General features: G+C 47.1%; 1 protein-coding gene across 2 annotated transcripts in view; it reads right to left on the reverse strand.

Annotated features, from left to right (window-relative positions):
• The window catches only part of GRIN2C (glutamate ionotropic receptor NMDA type subunit 2C), a 106191-nt gene that overhangs the window by 63764 nt on the left and 15384 nt on the right, over positions 1–27043 (reverse strand). Inside the window, exon 1 of one of the 2 annotated variants that reach the window (XM_063120248.1) lies at positions 25829–26123. The exons of the other annotated variant lie outside the window; for it this stretch is intronic. The gene's annotated coding sequence lies outside the window, so the exon portion shown is untranslated. Of the gene's footprint in view, positions 1–25828; positions 26124–27043 lie in introns of those variants that run through there. 2 annotated transcript variants of the gene reach the window in all.

Below are 27043 nucleotides of genomic sequence, written 5' to 3' on the forward strand. Positions count from 1 at the left end.
ATTAAGTATCTCCCATGGGTTTTTCCAGCTTCAACAAAAAAGTATTTACCCTATAATCCCCCATTCTCTTGCCTCCAATTTTGTGAGCCGTTAATTGAAATACTCTGCTTCTCATATCTCTCCTTTCCTTCCCATGTTGCCCTTTGTTCCGGAACAGTTTGGTCTCTGGCTGTCCTTGAAGAATTTTACACTCTTTGTGGAGCAATATTGCCTCTCCCCTTCACGTACCTCTTCTCTTGTGGCTCCGGCTGTCCCCGTGCTGTCAGCTGCCACTGCACAATCTTCCTTCCATTTCAAATTATACATATATATATATATATATATATATATCACAGCCTGATATGCACCTTCAGTTCCATCAACTCAAAGATTAAGCGCCAACGGTAATAATAAAAAATTTAAGACACTTCAAGGGAAAGAAATTAGTTCCAACTACTTCAGGGAAAGGCAGCAGTTTTAAGATGTCAGTCTTGAGAGGGCAAAACACATATAAGTTTGGGAAGAGACTCTCAAGCCATCCTCTGACCCTAAACAAGCCATGGGTGGGTGTGTGCTGTGCCATGGATTTCACAGCAACTTAGGGCAGTGCTGCTCTTTATGACGGCTGTGGGGAAACATCAGGCATACGCTGGCATTTTCCGCAGCAGATGCATAAAGTATGGAAGTAAAATATGCATAGCCATGCAACTTTAAACACACCTGTACATACATCTTCAGAGGTCTGACTGGCATGCGGACGCATAAAGATACAAGGACATGCATCTTTTACCTCCACATCTTTTCACACACTTGCTGCAAAAAAATACCAGTGTGTGATCGATGTTCCCCACCACAATCATCACAGATAGGGCTGCCTCAGCTATGCATGGGATTGTGGCCTAAGACATCTTAAGTCAAGGGAGATTAAAAGTATCATCACATGGGACGAAATCGCGTTTGCTTACCGTCGCTTCTCCGCCCGCACGTTTGTCCCTCATTACTTCCTCTTTTGAAAGAGGAAGTAAACAACCTGCACTGGCCCATCAGTGCGCTGTTTTGATCCCACTGCTTCTCCTGCACACAGGTACGTGAAGGGGAGATAGCAGCAACTGCCAGCTTTAAAAATAAGTCAGACTTACTGGGGTGTTCTTTGTAGTGCGAAGAAGACGAGAAGAGGCAGGAGGCACATGGGAGGCAGACAACATCGTGAGAGGGACTTGCGAATATCCCTGAGTGCCCAGTAATGAGTGTGCAATAAAACACTCGTCTGATGGAGCTCAAAATTTCTGAGGAACCATCAGCTGAAGAGCCATCTCCAGCCAAGTTATCAGCCTGGCTCTAAAGGTCCCTTAAGTGATCTGATGGGAAAAGTGTCCTCTTGTCCTTCATTTTCCCTTTCCAAATGGGCTTTGATCAGCCTAGAAATGGCCATCCATCCATTTTAATCCAACATTGCAGCTCAGACAACAGCTTTGATAGTCCACAAGTGCCCAGTGTAAGCAGTTACAAAAATCCAGCCATATGCCACATGCTTTTTCCTGAAACCAAACTCTTTATACTGTTGGTCTTGAATTGGCAGGTGGAGACCCTCTTCTGGGTCACAGCAGCCTGACCTAAGGTGGGTTACAAGGCCATTACTAATGCCATAGTAATATACGGTGCAAAAATTAAGAAGTGGGTCTGCAAAGATATGATTGGCCCCTAAAGGAGAGTCTTGGGTCTAGACTACTGCCTTTACTCAATGTGGATTTTGACTCAGAAATGCCTTGACCTATCAGCTCTTGGCATCAAGGCCAGAGCTCCTGATCAGCCGATGCAAACTTACTTCTAGGTAAAATATGGATAAGATTAGGCTGCACACCACCCAAGCTATTGGATGATCTGTCACCCCTCTGTGATACCAGCAGCTGAGGAGTCATCTCCAGCCAAGTTACTGGCCTGCCACTAAAGGTCCCTTAAGTGATCAGCCAGGTAAAGCAATGCTAAGCCACTTCACTGCATGCCCCATGGCTTTTTAAGCAGCTACATAGGAGGCATGCAAATTCTAGGAGGGTGAACAAATGCAAAGAATCAGTTGTGTAGAAGAGAGAATTTCATCTGGTGCAGCTTTACCACGGCCACCATCAGCACCCGGCTTCCTTGGGCAGTTGCCAGGGCCCTAGCACCAGCTAGACCCTGCAGCCTGCCACTGCACAGAATGCTAGCCTCAGGGCCCATGGAGGAGGGGGCCCACCAGGAGGACTTCATCCAGGGTCTCCTTAAACCTGGAGCCAGTCCTGACCTTTACTTAACCCTGTGTGACAAGCTCCACAGGCTAAAATGCCCTCTTCTTCCACAACAGTTGAAAGGGAGACCTTTGCATCGGGTCACTTCAGCAGGATGTACTACTTCACCCGACGTTACTCGTCCTGAAAGCTTGCATACCTTAGACACCGGTGCTCAACATGGACTCCACAGGCTGGGGAAGCTTGATATCCCCTTTCAGCTTGTCTGCGTTTGGCCTGAGGCTGTCTCAGTTGTTAATGTATCTCAGTTACAACTAGTGTGATGCTAAATGCTTTGATTTTGGACCATTTCTTTGTGGGGGGAGGGGAGGGGTAAAAAGAAACCACACCCCGAAGTTGAGGGAAGGAGTGAGAATTTTGAAGAAATTTCTTAGATAATCGTGAATAATCTTAGGTAAACCTTAGATAATCTTAGGCTTATCTTGTAACGGCCAAGGTATGCGTATGTGTCCATGTTCTTTCCTTTTTCACCTTGTGCTTTCCGGCCTCCCTGGCAGCTTTTGCTTTCTGAAAGGCCTCCTAGAGGACTTAGCCAGGACTTCCTTCCTTTTGCTGCTGCATGCTGAGGGCCTGAAAGCTGTCATTTGGGGTTTTGTTTTTTGCGTAAAAGACGACACCACCACCACTGACATCACCACCACCACTTTCTCTTCCTCACTGTAAAGTCCCAAGAGAGTCCCTAGTAGGCTTTTCAGAAAGCTCAAGCAGCCGGAGAGGCTCAAAGCACAGGAGAACCCAAAATAAATTGAAAAAGAAAGAGCACACACACACACACACACCTTGGCCATCTCATTGCGGTAAGGTAAGCCCTTAAGCTCTGTACAACGAGACCGTTCTCCGAAATTCTCACTATCTCTGTGAAGAAAACAGGAAAACAACTGTCTGGTTTTCAGGAAAGTGGTTGCAAAAGTCCAGGAGGGGATTCAACACAACACTAATTACAGCCATTCCAGTCCAGGGGTATTTGGGCTTTGTGTGTGTGTGTGTGTGTGTGTGTGTGTGAGTGAGTGTGTGTGTGTGTGTGTGTGTGTGTGTGTGTGTGTGTGTGAATATATTATAGTGCATCTATCTAAACATAATTTATTTTCTACAGAAGGCAATTCATTACAATGATTAAGAACATAGTAAAAGTACATCGTGCCATTTTAAAATGCTAAAAAGAGTTTAATTTTAATGGGAATTGGTTTGCAATCAACATTTCAGCTTTGGTCTTTCTCTGACCTTTATATACTGGTTTTTGGAAGCTATGAAAGCGTATTTAAAATCTTAATGCTCACAACCATCCCAAAAGCCAGTCAAATCCTGACTAGGGCTGCCAATTCCCCTCCTCCTCCTCTCTGGGTGGCCTTCTGTCTCTTCAAAAGTGGCATAATGAGCAGAAAATCAGCAAGTGACGCTTTTCCCCAACACCACAGCTCCAGGGCAAGGATAGCTGCATCTGTTGAATATCTGCTACACCTGCAGGTGATCAAGTCACAAGAATCCTGCCAGCGAAAGGAGTGGCAATCCCAGCCCCGAAATTGGAACACACTGCAGCCCTCATGGGAAGAGATAACTTTTTTACTGGCTGCATGGATAGTGTCATTTGTAGAGTTTAGTCACTAGGTGGCACTGGATTTAATTGTATCTGGGTGGCACTTCCTGTATCTGTCCTGTTCTTGTTTAAGAGAGACAATAAAGGTCTTTTACTATGTTCTTCCAAGCTGTCCATGACACGGACCCTTTACCTGTGTCATTAACAGCAGACTTGCATGCAGAAATTTCGCAAGTGAAGCTTTCCCAAGCCTCTCAGCTCCATGCCAGGAAAAGCTACATGTGCTACACTTATGCCTGCCAAGCTGCTGTTCAAAGGCCCAGAGGAGGGTCAGCAACCAAACCGGCCACCCTGGCTATCCCAACATCTGTGGAATGCACATTCTCCCCAATTCTAATGCGGACTTTGCAAACCAAGGGCGCATGTTAACATTTGTTAAAGAAAATGCAACTAGAAGAGTTTGGCCTGTGAAGATTAAAGTGGGGACGGGGGTGAAGAGGGCAGATGCCAACGGCTGGCACTTGCTCTCTTGCTGTCACAAACGCTGGTTTCTTCTTCTTTTGTCGCAAGATGTCAGCTGCCAGCAGGGGTTTTGGAAAGAGCAACTGTAATTAAAATCTGGGTTTCCAAATACACGGCCACTTTGTGGCAAGAGGCATCTCTCACTGGGTGGGCCCTTGCCTGCTGGGTGGCCGCCAGCTAGATGCAAGCACTTGGCCCCAGAGCAACAGGAGGAAACGGTGCGTCCACGCGCCATCCTCTCCCACCACCTCCCCACACACACATACCCCATCCCTGCTGGGCTTGCGCACTTGGTGCCTCTCCACTTTGGACTCAGCACATGCCTAACCTGCGTGGTTATTTCAAAATGTGGCAGCTAGAAGACCACCTCCAAGGTCAGAAGCATAAGCTTTTCTCTTAGAAGCATCCTCTTGACTGCTAAAAGACAGGTATTACAATATGGGAAAGATAAAATCTCACCACCTATAATGCAATAGATTGAAGTCCTAACAACACTAACAACATTTGAAAGAGAGGCATATAGGCGCCATTCACACATGGACTTATATTTGGATATCTGGTCTGACTTTACTGGTGTTTATGTGCAATTGAATTTACTCCTTTTTCTTTTGCTTTTTTTTATAATGTTGTAATATTTGAAACAGAGGTCTTTAATGTATGTAGTTACACTTGTGGGTTTTTCTATGTTGGTGTTTTGTTTCGTTGAAATGTATAATAAAAAACTTTCAAAATTAAAAAAGAAGCGTCTTGGCACCAACTAGAGTCACTCCAGCATTGCCACTTTGGAAGCTGGCATATCACAGACTAGCTTTCCCCAAGTGGTGCCCTCCTGATGGCTTGGACTACAACTCCCATCATCCCTGTCCATTTGGCCATGCTGGCTGAGGCTGCCAGGAATCATAGTCCAAAATGAGGGCCCCACATCTGCGAAGGCAGTTTTAGACTGTCCAGCCATCCTCTACATATGTGGTACTCTTTAGTCACCGTGGCACTCTCCCCTTAATTTTTCAGTTTCAACACAGAATTAAGATCCAAGCACTACACAAAGAGCTCTTCCTTTCCTGCTTTTCTTCTACATAACCTCTAGGTGGAGCTGTGCTATAGCAGCTAGTGCAAATACACAAGTAGAAACAGCACTTTCAGAAATAATACCTCATTTTCCCGGGAAAATGTTCTGAAAAATCAGAAGTGAAACTGGAGGATCATGACGTCATCTAAAGAACTTATAACAACTGTGAGTAAGGAATTACAAGCACACAATAAATGCCTCGTGTAGAAAAGCTCTGAATATCTCTGAATGTGCCAGCTCCAGTCGCTCAATTCCTGACAAATTATGGCTGAACTTACACCTAAATGCTATTTCCCCAGAAAATAAAGAATTCCTCTGTGTAATCATAGATTAAAGTTTTCTTTTAATTCAAGATCTCATTCTGTGTATACAAGCTTTTCTGCATGCACAGTACCAAACTGCATCTTGAGAACTCTAGTTTGTAATTGCATGATGTGTCATGACATCATATGTCACATTATGTACCTGTTCCACACTGGTTCTTTCCATGTGGCCTTTCTATGCAAAGTTTACTCACTATTGCCTGCAAATAATCCTAATGAGAGAGAGAGAGAGAGAGAGAGAGAGAGAGAGAGAGAGAGAGAGATGAGTTTGTTTGACTAGCTGAATAAACTAACCCATGTGTGAAAAAGAAATGACAAAAAGGGGTATATACAACCCACATGGCTGTTTCTTTCAATCACATTTCCTACTGAAAGAAACGAGTTCAACCAATCAACTCAGTGCATGAGAATGCTGAAGTCTAGATGCAGGCTGTGCACACATGAAAGCTCACAATCTGTTTTGAAATTAGTAACAAGTTCGCAAGACAGTGATCCAAGTGTTCTGTGATGGTGAGAGTTAGGAATGTACATGTTCTGACCAACAAGCCAACGAATTATGCAGTGCAATGGAATCACTTCCCCTACCGGTCATATGATTAATGCAGAGGTCTGAAAGGTGATTCTGAGCATGTTCAGCTGAATGCACTTAGAAGCACACACCGCTCAATCAGGAGCCCTGATAACACTGGGAGGCTTCCATTAAAAGTGCTGAGCACATCTCCCCTCAGAGCTTCATAGGCTTGCACAGGGCCTCAATACTACGGTCAAGGTTCCACAGATGTCAAAAAGGCTTATCGTGACAATACTGTTACGGAGATCTAATCATACCATTTTAATTCTTTTCTTATTTAAGGACAGCATTGGAAAACAGGTCACTAATGGGACATTAAATTGACAGATGATACTGACTAACTCAATCCAAGTACAGAAGATGTAGCTTTGTGATTCATCCTACAAAGCTGCCTTCTGTTGAGTAGACCCACACAAAATGGGTCTACTTGGAGTGGTTCTCCAAGGTCTCTGGCATGGCTCTGTGCCAGCCTTGCAAGCTATGATCCCGAAGACTGGAGATGACAGCAGGAACAGCAGCTGGGACATTCTGCACAAGAACCATGTGCTCCATCACCAAGCTGTGGCACCCCCATTATTCATGCTCAATGTACTATTTTCCATTGTGTTTCTTATGAGAAATGGCTGGCGATAATTAAAAATATGGATAAGCTCTTTTTGTAATATGTTTTCTTCATATTACGGGCAGAGCTCCAAAAATACCAACCGCTGCTAAGAAGGATGAATGGGTGGCAACCTGATTAGACTCTTGCTCTCTAGATCTCATTCTTTGTACATTTCTTGTACATCTCTAATGGCTCATGTACAAGGTCATAGAGCAGGGGTGGGGAATCTGTGTACCTCCCAGTACCATCAGACTACAACTCCCATCACCACTGACCATACTGATTGGGGCTGATGGGAGTTGAAGTCCAACGACATCTGGAGGGTCACAAGTTCCCCATTTTTGTCCTAGAGTCTAGGACCTAGACCATTAAGCATGCAATTACTGAAGCATCTTCCCCACTTCAGATGTTCTCTGGATTGCTAATATAGGGTGACCATATGAAAAGGAGGACAGGGCTCCTGTATCTTTAACAGTTGTATTGAAAAGGGAATTTCAGCAGTTGTCATTTGTTTATATGGAGAACCTGGTGAAATTTCCTCTTCTTCACAACAGTTAAAGCTGCAGGTGCCCTGCCCTCTTTTAAATCTGGTCACTCTCCTGCACTTTAATTGTTGTGATGAAGAAGGAATTTCACCAGGTTCTCCATATATACAAATGACACCTGCTGAAATTCCCTTTTCTATGCAACTGTTAAAGATATAGGAGCCCTGTCCTCCTTTTCATATGGTCACCCTAGCTAATACCAACTGTAATTACTGCATTGGAGTGCATTACTCCTGATGCTGTTCCACCAGAGATGAGTAAAAGAGCATGTTGTAGAAGCTCCAAGGCACTCCGTTTCCCAGAATGCTCTGCACACACCAAACCAGGCACTAGACCGCATCTAGCAACAAGCCTTCCTCTTACAGCATAAGAACAACCTTAGGGTGACCATATGAAAAGGAGGACAGGGCTCCTGTGTCTTTAACAGTTGCATAGAAAAGGGGGATTTCAGCAGGTATCATTTGTATATATGGAAAACTTGAGGACATTCCCTCTTCATCACAACAGTTAAAGTGCAGGAGCTATACAAGAGTGACCAGATTTAAAAGAGGGCAGGGCACCTGCAGCTTTAACTGTTTTGATGAAGAGGGAATTTCACCAGGTTCTCCATATATTCAAATGACACCTGCAGAAATTCCCTTTTCAATACAACTGTTAAAGATACAGGAGCCCTGTCCTCCTTTTCATATGGTCACCCTACACAACCTGGTTTTGGGGGAGGAGGGGGAGGTGTTTGTTGATTCCTTTTATAAAAAGCAAAATATATTTATTTATAAATAACAGATGATGATGATGATGATGATGATGAGACTCCATTCAAGGTTGAAGCAGGCAGTGACCGTTGCCATGAGCACTGGAAATCAACTGGGGGGAAAAGAAAAATCAGCTTCTTTGCCTGACAGCTGCTTGATCTGCAGAAATCAGCAAGGGAAGCTTTTACAGTTAGGGCAATAAGCAGATAACCTGCAAAATTCTACAAAGGAAGAAGCTGCTATTAAAGGCACAGAAAGGCCAGGGCAATGTCAGTAAAAATGTTTGCATTCTTAGGCTGGACTTGTGTCCCCTCTTGCAGAGGACAGTCCTCTATTTGAAAGGCTGTCCAGTTCAAATCTGGTTAAAAGATAAAGAACCACCAAAAGGGAGGGAGGGAGGGGGCCTTGAAGTTGTCCATCAACGGTCAGAACCCGAACACCAGGCTGAACAGGCAGGTACACAACACCTGGTCACAGCCTTCTGCACTATGGTGAGAGGGACTGTGCTTCTATTTAAATCATAGCAAACATTTCTATATTTGCATCTATACATATAAATTAGCATATGCCGATTTTATGCAACCCAGTATCCTTTTTTTGGCCTTTTTCTTAAGAACATAAGAAGAGCCATGCTGGATCAGTCCACCTAGTCCAGCTTTCTGTTCACACAGTGGCCTAACAGCTGCCCACGAGAAACCCACAGCACCCTCCCCCCACATTCCCCAGCAACTGGTTTACATAGGCATGCTGCCCCTAATACTGGAGGTAGCATAAAGGCATCAGCACCAGTAACCATTCTGTTGATCCATTTCCTCTTTGGGGGCGATTTGTAAGTGGCCAGCCTAAATCCTACTTGGCACTCCTAGGGTTTTGCTGGATTGTACAGTCATGAATACGGGGTTAAAGGTGAGATCAGATGGAGACATTTTAGAAGCCCAAGTAGGGGTAACATTTACATTGTGGGGGAATCACACATAACCCATTGATGGACCGTTGTGGTTACTTAAAGGAAAGGCACTTTTCACATGTAATTTAAACATAAACTGGAAATTTAAATAAGGCTGCAATCCTAAGCAAGTTTACTTGAAACTTAACTCCATCTTGCTTCAGTTTATGATGGAAGTGTTAATGTGAAACATATAATCATTTATTTTTCATGAATCAAGTGGGGAGGGGGGAAGAGAAGCAGAGCTCACTCACCTCCAGAAATACACTTTGCCAAATCTCAATATTTTTTTTCTGGTGCCACCTCCACATTTTTAGGGAGGACAGGGGGCTGACAACCCCACCCATCATCAGTGCTTCACATCACATGTAGCTATTCTTCAAAAGAACCTATATTCCTGGCCAACTCAATGGTTAAATACATAGACTGACTATTTTACTGATGACTAGCAAATGGACTCAGAAAAGTGTCTCTGAGCCTAATGAGGAAAATACAAATAAGAATGGACAAGTGGGACCTGCAACAAAATGTTGCAGTGTGGAGTGCTCCTGTTCAAGATAGTAGCCAGCTAGCTATTCATGCCCCTTTACAGGATACACTATTCCATTCCCCCGCCTCATCTGGTTCTTCATCCCTCCAACATTCCATGCCCATTGAGCATGCTCAGTTCTCATTAGGATATTCTTTAATATCACCCTCCATCCTTTAGGATGTAAACTCCTGCCTTGAGGTTCCGTCGAGTCTACTGACACTTTTCTGTTGGGCATGGGTTGTGCAGTTTTGGCTACATAAAGATCAGTTAATGAGTTTGCTATTAGTATGCAAAGGTCATCCCCAACCTGATGCCCTCCAGTTGTTTTGGACTACAACTCCCAGCATTCCCAAACATTGGCCATGCTGGCTGGGGCTCATGAGCATTGAAGCTCAAATTATCTGGAGGACACAAGGTTGGAGAAGGCTAGTATATAGAAGATATTAGTATTTAGGATATGAATACTAGTATAGGATAAAAACAGCCTGGGCTCCTTCTGGGAGGATGGCAGGGATGCAACTATGATTGATGTATAGAAATCATATGAGTGCAATAAAACACTCATTGGATGGAGCTCTTTCTCTCTCCACATAATCGGGCATCCTGCTTTTTCCCCAGAACACATACACGGAGCCTACACATACAGCCTACTCACACGTAGGCCCTGTGCCCACATAACTGATGAATGGGTTGTATGCAGCGATATTATTCCACAAGCGCAATGTTTGCAATGGCATCATTCCACTGGCGCAAAACCAAAAAACAAAACCCTAGTTTATCCTTGCGCAAGTGTCAAATCCATCCAACACTTCGACTGTGCTTGCGCAAGCTGTTGCCCAAAGTGTTGCACAAGCTGTGGCGTCCACTGTTGTAAAACACTTTCGGCAACCACTTGTGCAAGAGAATCAGAGTGTTGGAACTGACACTTCCGTAAAGATAAAAAAATAGTTTCCACAAGTGGTAGAAGCTTTGAGCTGGTGAAATGGCACCACTGGATACAAGCCATTGTGTCGACGTTGGCAGGCGTGATCCCACTTCCCTTCCACGTGTTTATTATAACACACGTTTTCAAACCATGTGGCAACGGCTTGACTGAATAGACTTTGCTTCTACAGGAAAGTCATACATTGCAAGAATTGCCTGGCACAGAGACAAAGCAATAGGGAAATGGCTCACCTGCTGAATTTCTGAGTCAAGCCCAGGGGTGCCATTTCAATGTTGTTGTTTTGTGGAGGCAGGGGCAGCTTTTAGGTAGGCTGGTGGAGCAAAATTCCCAACAAACTCTTGGATATGTTCTTGGATCTTTTAAAGGGCAGCTGTCCTGGTTACCCCTGAGGAATAATTGCCAGCAGTCTGAAACATAGGAGGGGCAACTGTTCCCCACCTCAAGTCTCCATAAAAGGTACACTTAGTCAGGTTGCCATTAGGTGGCCCAGAAACGAGGGAAGCAAAATGAATGCAGCTAATATAAGACAAACTTTTTATTTATTTATTTCCCGCTTTTCTACTAAAAATTAGGGGTGTGCACGGACCCCCCAATCCGCCCCGCGGGCCGATCCGAACATTTCGGATCGGCCCGCTCCGCGCCGCTCCGCCCATAGTCTGCTCCTCTTCGCCGTGGAGCTCCGGCTCCGAATCGGAGCTCCACAGTGGAGGGGAGTGGCGCCAGGTAAGGCCCCCTCCCTCCTCTCCCTTACCTGCAGAGACCAAGGGGGAGGGGGGGTCTTACCTACATCCGTCTGCGGTCCCTCGGCTTCTTCAATTGAGCCCATGGCTCAACCAGGAAGTCTGGGCCGCAAGTGCGGCCTAGACTTCCTGGTTGAGCCGCGGGCTCAATTGAAGAAGCTGAGGGACCGCGGACGGACGCAGGTAAGGGAGAGGAGGGAGGGGGGGTTTACCTGGCCCTGCCGCCATTGCGGCAGGGCCAAGTAAACCCCACTTACCTTTTTGGCGGAGCTCTGGATCGAGGCGAAGGAGCCGCCTTCACCTCGATCCGCAACGCTCCGCCGGCCCCCAAATCCTCTTCGCCTCCACCTTAAGGGTAGGCAAAGCCCCCTGTCCGCTCCTGCTTCTCCGGTTCGAGGAGAAGCAGAGCACATCCCTACTAAAAATAGTGTTCAAGGTGCCTCTTCTCTCCTCACCTCCTCCAGTCACCATGTTGTTGCTGTCGTAAAACCACTCAGGCAAATAGAAAATAAGGCCATCTTCAACTAATAGCAAGTAGGTTTGCCGTCCTCCTTACCAGAAAAGGGAACCATCGCTCAGTGGTAGAGCACCTGCTTTGCTCACAGAAGGTCTCAGGTTCAGTCTCTCTGGCATTTCCCACATTTAGAGGGACACTGGGAGCTTTTTCTACACAAGGCTGTTAATCAGCCATATCTACTTTTGGTTTCATCACAGAACTAAGATCTAAGAAAAACACGAAGAGCATTTCTATTGCTGCTTTCCCACTACATAACTTCTAGGTGGCACTGTGGTATAGTAGAATAGAGCAAATACACAAGACGAAGTCACGCTTTCTTTCACTTAGAGAATTAAATGCTCTATTTTCCCTGCTCTAAAAAAAAAAAAAAAAAACCTCGCAGAGGAGGGTAACAACATTGTCTAAAGAACCTGTAAACAACCATGAGGAGAGAATGATGAGTGCCTCAGGCAGAAAAACCCTGAGTGGTGGAAAGACCCTTCTCTGCCTGAGAGCATGGACAGCCACTGCCCGTCAGAGCAGGCAATAAAACTGGGCTGGCTGGACAAACCGTCTGACTTAGGCAGCTCCCTGTGTTCCTCAGAGGACAACAAAATGGCGGTGGTCTAGCACTGAGGCTAAGCTTTAAAAGGAGAAAACAACCAGGACAATTCATTCACCAGATGTAGCCTTGAACCAGCCTCAACATACGTTGGCCCTGCTTAATTTAATGTGAGGAACAACCAGGATTAGGAATTAGAACTAGAATTATAGCAAAATGTGGTCTGCTTGCCAGTGGAGACTGGTGGCTCTGACATCAGTGGGGCGGTAAACCCAGGTTTCAGCCAGAACCAGTCAGAACTTTGTACCTTGGATAGCTCCTTTAGAGTTCTGACTGGTTCTGACTAAAACCCGGAGTGGATTCACCACCCCACTGACATGGGCACCACCAGCCTCCAGTGCTGGTCGCTTGGTGTGCCACTCTCTCTACTTTTGGCTAATCTTGTGCTGCCCCTGTAGCTGCTAGTACAGAGAGAGAGGCTACAGCAGTCCCTACCTTCGTGGCACATGTCCAAGCCCTTGCTATGAGAAATCACCACAGCCTCAAATTTTATATCAGGAAGAGAGTCCAACTCTGCGAGCAGAAATCTCAACATCTGCAACCAGGATATATTACACCTGATCGCTGCTATCACAACACAGGCGTTGTATTTCTTCCTACAACAGGTGTTGCATGAAAGTTACAAATGTGGATCTTCAGAGCACAATTGAGGCAAGATGGGACCTGCCACAGGGGATGTCAAGGCATTGTAGATATCTTGGGTGGCAGAAACTAATGGAGGTGTAGAATAGGCTCTTGAAAAGGTGGGGAGAGACATGAGCATCATGCTGCAGGATGCTTCTCAGTACAAGCTGCAGGGGAACATGAATGGAAGGGTGCTTTTGCACTCATGCCCTGCTTGTGGGCCTCGAATAGGTGGGCCACTGTGGAGACAGAATGCTGGACTAGATAGGCCTTGAGTCTGATCCAGCAGGGCTCGTCTTATGTTCTTATGTTAGTGCCAGCTTTGTGCCAGCTCTCCAATGCAACTGTGGCTCAAGAGTCTGGAGCCAGAGGTGGCTCCTGGGTCCTAGTCCCAGTCAGATCCTCCTAATCCTCACTTTGGGGAGAAATGGAGACGGCATCAAGGCCATAAAAATAGAAACATGGTACTTGGCCAGGGATGGAGTTCATGGTTATTGTGATAGCTGTGGGGAGCATCATATTCTTGAAAGCAAGAGAACCTGACACACTCGCATATATACCCACCCCAGCCTCCCGGCCCACCCAGCCAGGCCGGTGGGAGGAAGAGTCTCTTACACGCTTGCTGTGAATTTCCAAGTATTTTTAGTCCTAAGATCAATAATTCATGGGAGATATGGCATCAACTACCTGAGAAAAGAGAGAGAGGGGAAAAGACCAGAATCTCTTAAATCTGTGATTTGCCAGTTTTAATTTCTCCTCAAGGACATTTAAATACACTGTAGGAAGCACTGTGTCCCCACCGCTGTAATTAAGTCTCTTTTGCATCAGACTCAGGCCTTAGCTAGAAGGGGCTTTATCCAGGGGCGAACCTCGGGATCATCCCTGTGCATCCACATGATGCACAGGGGATCCTGGGATCAGGGAGGGATCATCCCTCCCTTGCCCCGGGATCTTGCCCTCCACTTTGGCCCCAGTTTTTCCATGGTTTCCCCAGAACGTGTGGCCCATTGCCACAGTTTGACCTGGCTCCGCACGATTCCTCATGCGGAGCCAGGAGCGCTGCGCCCATTGGGGGTAGGGTGGTGGGAGTGGGAATTTAAATTATTTTTTTTAAAAAATGCTTACCTTTAGCCCACGAGCATTCGTGCACTCCTTCCTCTTTTTTAAAAAAAATTTAAATGGCAGATGCGATGCCTCTTCTGCTGAAGTTGTCACATGTCACATGTAGACAGAGGAGGGATCTTGTGATAAACACATCGCGGGATCTTCCCTCCTCTGTTGCAAGCTAAAAGGTAGGTCTAGCTAAGGCCTCAGTGTGTCACTAACACACCGGAAAACCCTGCATCATGCTTCAGCCACGATGTGGCTCCAACGTTGACCAAGACTAGCTCAGTCTTGTAGGGGGAAAGTCTTGATCACACTCACACACAGCATGCTCATCATAATGTGTGAACAGCAGGGGCAGCCCAAGACATTTTGCCACCTGAGGCAAAGGACAAGATGGCATGCCTCCCCCATTCCAACTACCAGACCAGACTGGCAGTTGAATTGGTACAGGTAACAGGATTGGTAATAGGGATGTGCTCCGCTTCTAATCGGACCAGCAAATTAGAAGCGGAGCCGGGGGCTTCGCCTGCCCTTAAGGCGGAGGCGAAGAGGATTGGGGGGCCGGCGGAGCGTGGCAAAGAGGATCGAGGTGAAGGCGGATCCTTCGCCTCGATCCGGAGCTCCGCCGGAAAGGTAAGTGGGGTTTACCGGGCCCTGCCGCTGTCGCTGTTGAACCGCGGGCTCAATTGAAGACGCCGACGGACCACGGACGGAGGCAGGTAAGGCCCCCCTCTCCCTTGGTCCCTTACCGATGGCGGCAGGGCCCGGTAAACCTCCCGCCCTCCTCTCCCGGCCTTACCTGGCGCCACTCCCCTCCACTGCGGAGCTCCGATTCGGAGCCGAAGCTCCGCGGCGAAGAGGAGCAGAGTATGGGCAGAGCGGCGCGGAGTGGGCCGACCTGAAATTTTCGGATCGGCCTGCGGGGCGGAGCGAGGGGTCCGTGCACACCCCTAATTGGTAACACATTGGTAACAGGACAGCATCTTCCACAGATCCCAGAAAGTAGCAGATTACTTTAGGGGTCAAAGAGCAGATTGTGTGATACACATAGTTCTGTCTTTCCATCACCTCACTGCCAGCATCTGCTGTTGTGGAGGCAGCTGCCTCATTCCGCTTAATGGTGAACAGTTCTATAGTTTGGTTGCATTGAGCATTACTGCATGCCAATGATGGTAGCAGATCGAAGGAAACTCATGCATCTGCCTAACCGATGGAGTGCATGCACCAGAGCATCCATGATTTCATCTTCTGAATTCAATTCCTTGTGTTGCACCGGGGGATGATTCAGAGGATCCCCTGATTTTGGGAGTGATGGCTTTTAGAGCATCATGGGGTCAGGTCCCACCCAATCAAAGAGGAAGGAAAGATTGTCAGAGACATCAGAGAACTGGGCTGATTAGGAAGACCCAAGAGGGAGAGGATGAAGGCAGGATCAACAGAGCCAATTTCCATTTCACCTCCATGCATTCATTCTACATAGTTTTAGAGGCTAGAGCTATAAGCAGGGATGCTGTAGTAGTTGCATCCTGCACTGCAGATCCTGCGTTGAGCCAGGGCTGGACTAGATAACCTCTAAGGTCCCTTCCAATTCTATGATGCCATGAATGGATGAATAGGGCTATCCACACATGTTTACATCCCCACAAACACACATCACGTCACATCTATCACAATGAGAAGCTGAGATGTAGAGAGGAACTTCCTACATAGCCCTTTGTCTAGCAGACAATATGTTTAAAAATAAACAATATCTTCTCAACAATATTTAGCATTCTGTATTATTTGCGTAGGAATTGTGTTGCAAGCATCAGAGTTTGGACTCCAACATTCATCGGCTTGAAATGGTTCAAGACAGTTTTGATGGGGGTCAAATAAGATGTTATCTTGGAAAACATATGGCCCCCAAACAATGTTTGCCACTTGTGCACCTTGAGAAGGAGAATGTGGGGCACTTAGAATCCACAGGCAGGAGGAAAAGGTGCTTCACCCCTCCCACACCTGCCAAGTCTCTCCTGTAAATGCCCCGAACCAAGGCTGTTTTCCCCTAGTTATGGTAAAATAATTTTGGTGCCCAGAAAAAGGGGTGGGGGCAACAAATTGGTAAGCAGGAAAAGGATTAAACAATATATATATATATATATATATATATATATATATACACACACACACACACATACACACACACACACACACACACACACACACTCTGATGGTTCTTCCCTGAAAATGCTCCCCTCATTACTGTAACAAGGGGAAAATCAAGTTGGGAACCTTCCTAATACACAGTTTGCTCTTTACAGCCAATGTGCATAGGGTGACCACATGGAAAGGAGGACAGGGCTCCTGTATCTTTAACAGTTGTATAAAAAAGGGAATTTCAGCAGGTGTCATTTGAATGCGTGCAGCACCTGGTGAAATTCCCTCTTCATCACAACAGTTAAAGGCAGGGCTCCTGCAGCTTTAACTGTTGTAATAAAGAGGGAATTTCACCAGGTACTGCATGCATTCAAATGACATCTGCTGAAATTCTCTCTTTTATAGATAAAGATACAGGAGCCCTGTCCTCCTTTCCATATGGTCACCCTAGCTTTGCATGCAAAAGGTTTGATCCCTGGCTTCTCCAGGTGGAGCTGGAAAAGGTGCTGAGCTCCTGAAGAGCTGCTGCCAATCAGTGTCAACAATAATGATTTAGAACAGCCTTTTCCAACTTGGTACCTTCCAAATGTTTTGGACTTCAATTCCCATCAGCCCCATCCAACATGGCCAAGAGTCAGGAATGCTGGTCATTGTAGTCACTAACATTTGGAGGGCACCAGGCTGAAGAAGATGCTCCAACCCAGTATAAGGCAGCTTCCTGTGTTCTGGTTCAAACAGAGGGCCCCCTTGTTGGCAGATTTGTTAAAGATTTGCTCAGCTAACTCTTTGCCCTTGATCTAAGGTCTGGTGGGCCACTCTGGTTCCGATCCAGCAAAGCACTTACGCATGTGCTTAAACTAAGCATAGACTTGAATGGGATTATTCACAGGCACAATGTGAATAATCATACTTGAGTGCTTTTCTGGGCTGGGGCCAGATGGTGCACCTCTTTGCTTATTGCTGTCCCCTGAATCTCACGGCAGCCTCTTCACCTGAAAGAAAGGTACCTATGTCAGGAGAAATGCAAGGATCCTTTCACCTAGCTCTACAATACACTCATACCAGATCTAGGAAGTGACGTGTCCTGAAGTGCAGAGCAGCAACACATAAGGGCAGAAAAGAGAACCAGGCCACCATCACCATTCCCAAATGCAGAATTCAAATGAAGTCCTCACGCTGCCGTGAATTCTGCTAATATCCGGCCAGTACCCTTTAATGACAACAAGGGTCAGAACAGAATGTGGGGAAAGGGCACTTCTGTGACAAGGCGGATACTTGGTATTCTTACTCAGGAGCATTGACCAAACACCAAGCTGGGATGTCATAACTCACATCCGTTTGGAACACCTTCAGCTCACAATGCAAGGTCAGAGCCACTCCGAATCTCAATGGCAACTTTGATCTTGTTCTAAGTAAACATCCTTGATTTTAGAAAATTGCCTCCCCCTATCTTTCACCTAAGAAGCAATACTGAAATGCTGCTGAAGGTAGAGAGATGTCCTTCAGGAGAACTTGAGGGCACATCCACCCTTATATTGGTTTTATACCCATTTAACTGTCATGGCTTCCCTCTCCCAAAAAATCCTGGGAATTAAAGGGTACTAGACTTAAGTTAGAGACATCCCATTATAGAACTACAGTCCCTGAGCTTCCAGAGGGAGAGGGAAATATTGTTAAACCAATCAAGATCTATATACTAGATGTGCTCTCATCTTCCACAGACATAATGTTGGGAAAGTGTTGTAAGAGTAGCTTGCCAAAAAGCACACGCGCTATACTCTCTGGATGATGAGCAACCAAAGACGGTGATTTGCAAAGATATTTTCACAGGTTCAAAGCAAGCCAATGGTCCCTCTGGCCCAATATCCTGTCTCCAATAGCAGCTAGTACCCAATGCCACACAGGAAGTATACCGGTCTGGCTTCCAACATCCACTCCCAGCTTCTATTGTAAAGGCACAATCAGTCTTGAATTGGTTCAACCCAGAACTGCTCCTAGGTCAGTTTTGTGCTGTATGTATGCAATAAATAAGAGAGCCAGTGTGGAGTAGTGACTAAAGTGTTGGACTGGGAGTCGGGAGATATGGGTTCTAGTCCCCACTCAGCTATGGAAGCTCACTGGATGATTTTGGGCCAGTCACAGGCTCTCAGTCTAACCTACCTCAAAGGGTTGTTGTTGTGAGGATAAAATGGAGAGGAGGAGGATTACGTATGCCACCTTGGGTTCACTGGAGGAAAAAAGGCGGGATATAAATGTAAGAAATAAATATAAATAAATAAAATAAGGCAAGAAAGATTATGGTTGGTTGGTTGGTTAAACAGGTGGAAACTGAGATTCTGCAACAATTAAGAGTGAACTTCTATACCCTCTCGTACTGTGACCTTGCCTTTCTGTTTAGCAAATGCAGTCCAAACTGACTTAGGGTGCAATCTTAGACAAGATTTTCTGTTTAGACAGAAAAAAGGCCTATAACTCCCAGCATCTCCCAGCCAGCCATGCATAGGATTGCCCCTTTAGTTGAACACCCAGATATTCTGAAGGATATCCAGAATGTGGGACTATCGAAAGCCAAATAGGTGATCGTGTTCTGCACACTTGGTGGATGACACCTACAAAGGGTTCAAGGAAAACATATAGTGATTATAGAATAATCAAGAGGTTTCGATAACTGAGATTCGGATCATGGATGTCATGCTGTTCAATGGCCTGAGACCCCTAGAATGAACAGTCCTCTCTCTTAGGCCAATCTAGGGCTGGCTTTTAAATTCTGAAAGCAATCCAAAATGTAGGACATCCTGAGGGGGAGAATGCATTCTTTGTTCATCACTCCCTCTAACAGCAAACTCAGGTGCTGAGTGCCAATGGCTAAGTGGACAAAATGGGACCACTCAGAAACAGGGGGAGATATTGACATGTTCAAGGGAACCCCAAGGTTTGCAAATACAAAAAAACTTTAGTGTTGTTGTTGTTGTTGTTTTAAAAAAAAACCTAAGGAGAGAAAAATCACCCGAACAGCTGAGGACTGAACATGCTCAATGGCCACAGATTGCATTGTGGAAGGGTGGGGGCATAAGAACAGAAGAAGAGCCCTGCTGGGTCAGACCAAGGGTCCATCTAGTCCAGCACTCTGTTCACAGAACAGGGGAGCAACAGGGAGGAGGGGTGGAATGGAGTATCCTGGAAGAGGGCATGGCTGGCTGGATCCCTGAACAGGAGCACTCCACAGTGCAACATTTCATTGCAGACCCCACATGCCTTGCCTAATAGCTGTTGATATGAACTGAGCTTCTTCCAGTCAGCCAGAACCCCAGTTCAAAGAAACACAGGACAAGAATCCAACAGAACTGGAACCAGCAATATGTGGAGTATATCCATTGTCAGGGACAGCCCTACCTCTAGGCAGAGTGAAGCAGCTGCCTTGGACAGCTGATTTGGGGTGTCATAAAAGGGCAGCAAATTTAGCTATCTATATCATCTATATCTATATCAGCAGTGGCAGCATCTTTTTGCTGCCTGAGAGGAGCGCAGGCATTTGTGGGATTCTCTGCCTCAGATGACAAAATAAATTGACTGGTTTGGGGCACTATGCACCAGGGCTCTCAGCATTCACTGCCCTGCTTCAGGCAGTAAAATGACTTGGACCTGTCCTATCCACTCAACACACACTACCTGATTTGCTTGAGAGAATCCCTCAATCCACCTGAAGGAGGGGAGTTGCTCATTTTGCACTGACTATAACTGAGCAAGCCCACCCAAACACCAGGATCAAGACAGGTAAGGTTTATTCATATTGTATAAGGATCTGCAACTGAAACGTAATTCAGCCACCAGGCCCAGCATCTATGTCGGCCTTTTCCAACTGGGGACCTTCTAGATACTCTGGACCGCAAGTCCCATCATCCCCAACCAACCCGGCCAACACATCTGGAAGGGGGAAGGCTGATCTACAGCACTGGGTGAGAAGGTTCAGGATGATTCTGCGCAGCGTAATGCCATGGCCTTGTCCATCTCCTGCATACTCTGATCATGCCAGGGAGCCTCATGAAGGATGCAGCAAGCCCTGGAAGAGAGCAGGGCTCCCTTTTCAGTAAGGAGCAGGAGAAACGACTCAGCAAGCAGTGCTGCAATGGTGTGGGGAGGGGGAGGGAAGGGGTCCGTTTGGGTTGGTTCTGTTTTACCAAAACCACTGCAAAAGGAGATTTCCCCAGACTGTGGGTAGGGGGTGCCTCGTGTGGATGTTTCCCTCACTGAAAAAAATCCTATATATGATTTTTGTTTAGTTTAAAAAAACTAAAGTGAATAAAACAAAACTTAAAACACAGACACACACATCAGGGAGAAAAGTACTACCCCAGTTTGCATCTTGCTATGCTGATTTGTTGTTTTTGTTGTTTTGCTTTGTTTACTTGCAGGGAGTTTTAAAACAATATAGGAGAGCATTCAATAAAGACACTCCCTATTTGCAATGTGAAGTGGTACAGTCCCTCCTACCACTGCAGGACTCTCTTTCTTCTGCATATTGTGTACCAGCCGTGAAATAAGGCTTGTTGAGTGGACAAGACACCGTAGACCAAGAGGATAATATTCAGATTGGTGAGCAAAGAGTTATCCTTCCTCCAGGCTACCAGGTGAAACAAGCCTCTGTCTGTTGGGAAGTTGCCCTTGCCAGGAAAATGATTTTTGCTCAGTTAGAGGCCCTCATTTCAGGCTGAAATGTAAGGGAATTTCAGACAAAATTACTCACAGGGAAGTCAGTTCTTCATAGGGCATTTCATGAATCCTGTGTGAAGTCATGTGTGAAGAACATAATGCATTTGTTTCACAGCATCCCCAATTGATACGTACCTGTATCAAAATAGACACAATGAGCATTCATCACAGGTGATGAACTACTTGCTGGATTTATGTAAGTAACATCCAGGGAAGAAATGTGTCTCATGTGAAACAGACCCTTTTAATTGTGGTGAATCTGATCAAGCAACAGCAAAGGGAATTCTAAGGGAAGCAATATGTATGGAACTCAAACTTCCAGCTGAAAGCTACCCCAATGATAAGCTCCATGAGCCTTCTCCAACTGGAAGCCTTCCAGAGGTGTTGGACTACAACCCCCAGCATGCCCCACACTACCTGGGACATGCTGGGAGTTGTAATCCAACACATCTGGAGGATACTTGGTTGGGGAAGGCTGAGCTATATTGCTTGCAAAAGAGAAACCCAGCCACTGAATCCATATCATCAAATAAATGGACATAGAAAGAATCAGTTTCCACTAGTACAACAGTCTGTTTACAATGGGCAAGCTGCTACCCACTTTGAGTACAGTGGCAGCAAGAAAGAGAACCAGGACCCACCTGGATGTACACAAGAGTATAAAGGTACTTCACCAAATCACACACACACAAATTAATCCTAAAATGGCCCATGTCAACTGGTTTACGTTCAAACAGAGAAAGCACAAGCAATGCAATGTTAAGGCTGTATACGGGTGGTTACATTCATTCCAGATTTCGCTAGTGTGCTTTTAATAAACCAGATTCCTCTTGCCTCTCACCCACTTCTCTATCTTCTGCTGCATTTGCAAAATCCATCAAGACAAACTGGATGAAGCACAGGTATTTCACAGGGAAGGTGAGTGATGAGCAATGGGTTCTCCCTTAAGCATCCTGCTGGGGTAGTGCCATGCTATTGACTGGGGCTTCCCTCTACAAAACAGAGACAGTGTGGTGCAATGGTTAGAGTGCTGGACTGGGACTCAGGAGATCCAGGTTCTAATTCCCACTCAGCCATGAAGCTCTCTGGGTGACTTTGGACCAGTCTCTGATTCTCAGCCTAGCCTACCTCACAGGGTTGTTGTGAGGATAAAATGGAGAGCAGAGGACCAAATATGCTGTCTCGGGTTTCTTGCAAGAGTTAAAAAGGGGGCAAAGTTGCAATAAGAAATAAATTTGTAATAATAAATAAATAAAAATAAATTCTGAGGTTTGAAGAAGTTACTGGTGTTTTGGGCTAACAGTGAGTCGAGATCATTAGAAATATGACACTCAATGAGTGCAAATAGAATTATTTTTCTTTCAACTTGGGGAAAAGTTGGGGCTGGTAGAATTTTGTAGCATTCCAGCAATATGAAAAAACGTAGCCAATGAATTTGAACAAGGCTCATAATTCGTCAGGCCCACCAATTGTACTCCCCCACTCACACACACCCAGAGCAAAAACAAAACCAGACTGAAAATGAACAACTGAAGAAATGTATGAAGTCAATATTGATAGGTGATGCAGATCTCGAAAGCTACAGCTGAAACCAAGCCATTCCCACTGTCCCTGCGTCCAGATGATGGTGACATCTCAAAAAGATGCGATTCAAACCAGAGAGCAGGAGAATGAAAGGGGAACAGTGGCGCTCCAAATGTGAATCAACTGCACTTAATTCAAAGACACTTTACCGGCATGCCACATGATAGGATTGTGGCCAAAGTGCAAGGGAATGAAACAGATCTGAGGAAAAGAGTGAGAGGTGCAGGCAGGTGCATGAAAGGGGCACAGTTTAATTCATTAGGTCCTGGATTCTTACGTTTATTTACCTCCTCAGTCAATTTCAAGCCATAGCAGGTGGCTGCACACTGCACAGCACAAGCTCAGTTCTGCCAGCTCTGGTCTTTCTCCAGGAAATACAGAGCTTGGGGATGGCTTGATAGTTTTTGCCTGCCTGCTAGTCCAGTTTTTCTGCATGTTGCAGATTTCCCCCACCCTCTCCTGATGGTACTTTTAAAAAGTGTATTAAAAATAGGGAGGAAATACAGCCTCTTTAATCCATATTTCCTAAAGCCCTCTAAATAAGCATCACATAAGTACTTATTTAGGAAAATTATTTAAAAGGGAGATTATGGGCCGAATGGATTGAACAGTCACTGCTGCTGTGCTCAGGGTGGTCAGTCCAAGGTATTTCAAACCTACAGCTCATCTTTAGGCCGGGTAGACAATGGGGGTGCGGATCAGAAATTCAAGGGACTTTTCAGGTGTAAGCAAACATTTACCTCTTGTCTTCCCTCCCAAGGAGTGTGGAAGCAGATGGGGTCCTAGTCCTGACATCATAGACACTTGAGAGAAGTTTGTTTGGGGCAGAAATGGAAGGGAAGTATTTAACAGAAGGAAAAGGAAACTATATACTATTTGCCACAAGATCTGGCTCCTTCCAAAAGAGTTGATGATGTCTTAGGAACTCAAAGCCCACATCCTGTTATGTTCTGCAGTATTCTCACACACATACCAGCATTTCCCACCCCTGTCACAGCATCTACTTTGCCACAACTCCCAATATTTCACAAGCAGAGTTTTGTTTGAAGGGAATTTGTCCTGACTTTATCATGACTTTATCTTATATAACAACAACGGCACACTGGTCAGAAGCTATAATTTTGTTGGTACCTGCATAGACACACACACACACACACACACACACACACACACACACACAATTATCAAAGAGTGCATGAAGATGGGTGGATGAGAAGAAAGGAACCCAACAGGGATAAAGAAAACTTGCTGTAAAATTAGGATTCTCAAGGCATAACCACCCAGAAAGTTCTCTCATACAAATTCCATGGAAATGAATGGAAGCCACCTATTCATTTCAATGGAGGTTGTGCAGGAGAACTTCTCAGATGCCCTCAGTCTCTGGTAGCAGTCTTGTCATGGCTTAGTTGGCATTTACTCAACCGGTCTGGAGATGGTTTCATATCAAGCTCATTTTCCTGCTCATTGCCTATTTCAAGCCATGGCAGGTAGCTAGGATGAATGAAGTGTAGCTATTTATCAACCTCTCCTTGCTTCCACCTTCCTCACCTCCAAGTATACACCTCCAGATAAAGCACACAGGTGTCTGGAGAAATTTTTCAACCCTCTTCACTTTAGGAGTGGGGGGGGGTAAAACATCTGTGAGCATTCGATTCTATATACACACGTTGGGTACCATCCATCTAAAGTTATAAACTTTTAAATCCCCCTGATCTGAGGAGCAGTGGGATTAAAATGCAGGGCCCACTCTCCTACTGGTATCTGCAAGACTTTGAAATTATTAAGTAGGGCTGGATCACATCCACTGTTATTACTACAATCCAGAAAAGTCCCCAAACCAAACCTTAAGGAAATACAAATAAAAGCAAAGTGATGGTGAGAAATAGGCAGAATCAGGGCCGAACATAGAAAAGATTAAGAAATAGAAGAAGAAAAGGGGGGTCCAGGAAAATCTACTCCTGTCACTCATCCAAGAATACATCAGGAGGGAAAGATGGTGATGCCATTCTCCCCCATTGGAAGCAACTTCAGTTTTCACCTCCATGGCTTTGTCTCCCTTTGCCAGTGAAGGCAGGTGCTCCGATTTCAGGCTGGTTCTGACTGAAATCCAGAATGGACTCACAGCCCCTCCGGAATCAGAGCCACCAGCTTCCACTGCCCTTTCCCCTTGCTTCTTCCATCGTTCTTTTTCCATCCACCCTTTCCTTCCCAGGGACTCCCTCTGCCAAACGCCCCTCCTTAGGAGGGCTCTGGATCGGGATCAGTAGCTGTTCCGAAAACTCCTTTGCGCCCCGCCACCTTTTCCCTCCCAGCCTTGATACTCGAATGCATGTCCATATTCTTAGTAGCAGTAATGGCATTATGCATCGTATTATTATGTAATCCGCCCGTCTCCGTTTTGGTCCTCTCGCAGCAACAGTTGGAGCCGAGGGAAAGCGTTATCGATACCAATTAGGCCCGTCACCGTTTGGAGACCGACGCCAGCAGCTGAGAAGCAACGTGGAAGGGATGGAGGAAAACACGCACATTTGTCACCGGGACAAAGCTCCCTCCCTACAGGGCTCAAGCTCAGACACGCCAAACGGGAGCAGGGTGGGGGGCGGGGAGGAGAAATGCAGCTTTAAAAGGTCGCATATGGATTAACCAAAAATAAATGCAAAGTGTCCTCCTGCCTCATGCGATGTTACGCAAGGTGCTGGATGGGGATGTAAATACTGACACTCAGCGATTAAAAGGGAAGAAAAAGCCAGCGCGCACACACGCACACCAAACCTGCCTCCTCTCACGTTTCGTCGAAATGCAGCCGAGAGACGAGCCAGAGGGTGGATCGGAGCTCGTTTCATTCCCCACCCCCCACCCCACAACCCTAGAGTTGGGAGAAAGCTGGACGTGGGGTGAACTAGAAAGGATGGAAGGCAAAGGTTCCACAGTTGTTATTAATTAGTATTTAATGATGATGGTAGGGAGCTATAGGAGTTGCACACCGAAAATAAAAGTTCTTCCTTCGTGATTCAGAACTTAGGAAAGCGCTAAAGATTTGGCCCGGCCAGAAATTGACGAGGAATCCGGAGCCGCCGCCTCGGCCGAAGGCGTGACATTGACAAGGTGGCAGAATTCGCGCCTCTGTGGTTACTTGCTAAAGAGACGGCGGGGCGGGGGGGGGGAGGAGGAGGAGAAAGTAAACAAAGCGGGGCGACTTACTAGAGGGCGAGTGGTCCGGCGGGCTGCATCCCCTGCTCTCCAGGGCAGGTCTGGGCGGCGGCGTTCTCACGATCAGGAGAAGGCAGAGGGATCTCGGGGGTCCCCCGCCCCGCGCGTGTTCCCAATCCTCTCCCGGCTGGCTGGGAAGGAGAGCGACTCTAAACTCCTTCAGCTTGTCCTCCGCCTTGGCTCTGGCACCTCGGAGGCAGGCGAGCGAGTGGCGCGAAGGGCTCTCCGTGGCTGCCTGGTTGGTTGTCAGAAGCGCATCCTTCCAGGGAGGGGGCGGCCCCAGGGATCCCAATTGCTGGCGAGGGAGGGAGGGAGGGGGAGCTCCAACTTGGGCCACCTCCGGAGGCGGCTGGCTAGAAAGGGGCACAGAGTCCTCCGTCGGGACTCGCCCTTGGAGGAGGCGAGCGGGCTGCCGCGCGGTCTGGATGCCAGCAGCAAGTGCCTCCTCCTCCTCCTCCTCCTCCTCCTCCTCCCGCCAGCCAGCCAGCCTTCATCGCCCTCCCGGGCCGTCCATCTCCCCGGCCGAGGCGGAGAAGGCGGGCGGGCGCGGGACGGCGGCGGCGATCTTCGACAGTCGGGCTGCGCAGGGCGCTGGCAGAAAGACCGGGCAGAGCGCGTCCTCCTCCCCTCCATGCGGGGCCGCCCGGGCTGCCGTCCTCCCTCCCCTGTCACCCGGCCTGAACCCTCCCGCAACTTGGCGCCTAGGCGCGCGGCCAGTCCCGGCGAGGGGACAGGTGGCTCCGATTAGAGCCGCCCGCGTGGGCACCGCTCCCAGTTTGGAGGAGGAGGAGTTGGAGGGCTGGAAGGGGCGCGGGCTCGGCGCCGATCTCGCCGCTTTCCCCCAGGTGAGTCGGCCGGGCTCGGAAGGACACTCCTCCAGATCGCGGCTGCATCCCCGAGGCTGCCAAGATGTGCGCCTCGGAAGGACGCGGCTGCCAGGCGCCCCTGGCTGGGCGCGCCGAAGGGACCGCGCGTGCCCCGGAGCGGGCTGCCGGGCACTCCGCCGCGTGCGCTCGGCGTGCAACAGGAGCAACAAGGGCCGCGGTGTGGAGGGGCTCTCGAGCGAAAGACCTAGGCGCAGTAGGGGTGTCCCAGGGGCGAACCGCAGCAGGACGCCCCCGTTACCCAGCCGCCCCCCAGCCGGCCGTGCCGCCCTTCGCCCCAAGCCCCAGCCGGCAGGAGCTTTGCCCGGCCCTTCGGCTGCCC

This window comes from Elgaria multicarinata, chromosome 3 (genome assembly GCF_023053635.1).
Source record: "Elgaria multicarinata webbii isolate HBS135686 ecotype San Diego chromosome 3, rElgMul1.1.pri, whole genome shotgun sequence".
Lineage (NCBI taxonomy): Eukaryota > Metazoa > Chordata > Lepidosauria > Squamata > Anguidae > Elgaria > Elgaria multicarinata.